We start from the raw sequence: 2,037 nt of genomic DNA on the forward strand, positions 1-2,037 counted from the left end.
ATAAAAATCTTCTTTAAGTTCAAGGTCCTTGAGTTTTGTTCCTATGTTTTCTTCTATGCATTTTATTGTTTCAGGTCTTATATTCAGGTCCTTAATCCATTTTGAGTTAATTTTGGTGTGTGGTGATAGACAACAGTCTAGTTTCATTCTTCTGCAGGTGACTTTCCAGTTTTCTCAGCACCATTTATTGAATAGGCTTTCCTTTCTCCAGTGTATGTTTTGGCTTTTTTGTCAAAAATTATTTGCCCATATAAATATGGGTTTACTTCTGGACTCTTGATTTTGAACATGTAGCTTTTCACATTTGCCCAACAAAATGTTCTTAAATGTAAATACTAGTTTATAGTAGAAAGGAATTCCAATTCTTTACATATATTCCATATTTTTTTCTGTGTTATTTAAAAAGCTTAAATTTTCTTAGTGGCTTACTATGTAGTAGAAAGAAAATCGGCTTTTGTTAATGATCCATGTGGACTTTAAATAAATGAAGGATGGAAAAAAATTAGAAACAGGTCATAATAATCTGATGTGTCTCATAGTTTAATTAAATTTGCTCAATGCAATTTTTAATCAGAACATTTGTTTCAGATGACCTTATTCTAAGGGACTAACCACACAATAGATATTAAAATAAACATTTAATAATTAAAATTGAAATAATCTGTCATGACTAGTTTTCGTCTCATCCTGTGCATGCTTTTCTGGTGTGCTGAGTGAGCACTTCTATGTTGACAGGTGGTGTCAACCATCTGCAGTACCATCTTTCAAGTGCTATGTGTCTATAAGTAAATTTCTAACTGGGTAATAAAAATGAAACTGAATTGCCCAACTTTCTAAAGAATTTTTAAGATATTAACACTCCTTTATATGCAAGTCTAACAAAAATTTACAGTGAACAATTTAAGACAGATGATTATGCAAAGTCTGAGTTCCTCAGAAAGAGGAATTTCTAAAAAAGCCACCAGAAATTATTGAATACGGGCATGGGAAGATGCAGGGAAGACTAAAATCTCTGCTTCTTTCTTGTCTTGGATTCACTTGTATAATTTTAGAAAATTCTTTCAGGGTTATTTGATTTAAAGCGCTCTTGGAAATTCAGTCTAATTCCAGCCATTCATATTCTCAAAAATTACTGATAAAATATCTTCAAGTTTTTTAATACTTACTATGTGCCAGGCATTGAACTCTTTTACATACACTTTCTCATTTAATCTTTATAAAAGTGTGAACACTATTGACCCCATTTTTTACATTAGAAAACTAGTGTAGAGAGGTGAACATTTTGGTCAAAGTCATTCAGGTAGTAAATAATGGAACAGATGTTGTGTCTAACCCCACTTATACAAAGTTGTATTACATTTACTATGCAATTGATAGTTACATTAAATCTAACTTTCCAAAATATTTCTCTTATGTTCTGTCCCATAGCTGTGACTGGTATTGTTGTTCATCTGAAGGCTCGCTATGCTTTCTAAAAGTTTAGTTGTTGGTAATCATGGAAAATATAGCTTCCAAATTTCTAATTCAGATCACTTATTTGGCATCACACATAATTCTTTTTATCTTTCATAAATCTTTTAAAATAGAATGTGTCACATACTGGAACCCAGAGACTTTTACCAATAACGTGAAAGTATATATCCCCATATGACTATAGCTTCTTTGCCCTGAACTTTAGCCTGCTAGTAATTGTATTATTTTATGCTGTCAAAAGTCTCCATGCTTCCTTTTCTAATGTGCCAAGGTCACTTTCTCAATTATTTTCCTTTCTCTGCGGGTTACGTTTAGGAAGCACTACTCATATCATATGCAACTAAAGTAATAGAAGACCCAAATCCCCATATGATCTAATTATGTAAAAATTTGGCTAGCTATTATGCTAAACATGCCCTTTGACCTGAAGAAAATATTTCTAAGATGTTTTGTTCATTGAGAACACTAAATGAGATACATCAGAAGTTTCTTAACTAATTGAGAAATGCTTGAATGATTATGTCTATTTGACTACTACCTACTGGAATACATTTTACTGGTGAT

This window comes from Pteropus vampyrus, unplaced genomic scaffold (assembly GCF_000151845.1).
Source record: "Pteropus vampyrus isolate Shadow unplaced genomic scaffold, Pvam_2.0 Scaffold11, whole genome shotgun sequence".
In the NCBI taxonomy this organism is placed as follows: Eukaryota; Metazoa; Chordata; class Mammalia; order Chiroptera; family Pteropodidae; genus Pteropus; species Pteropus vampyrus.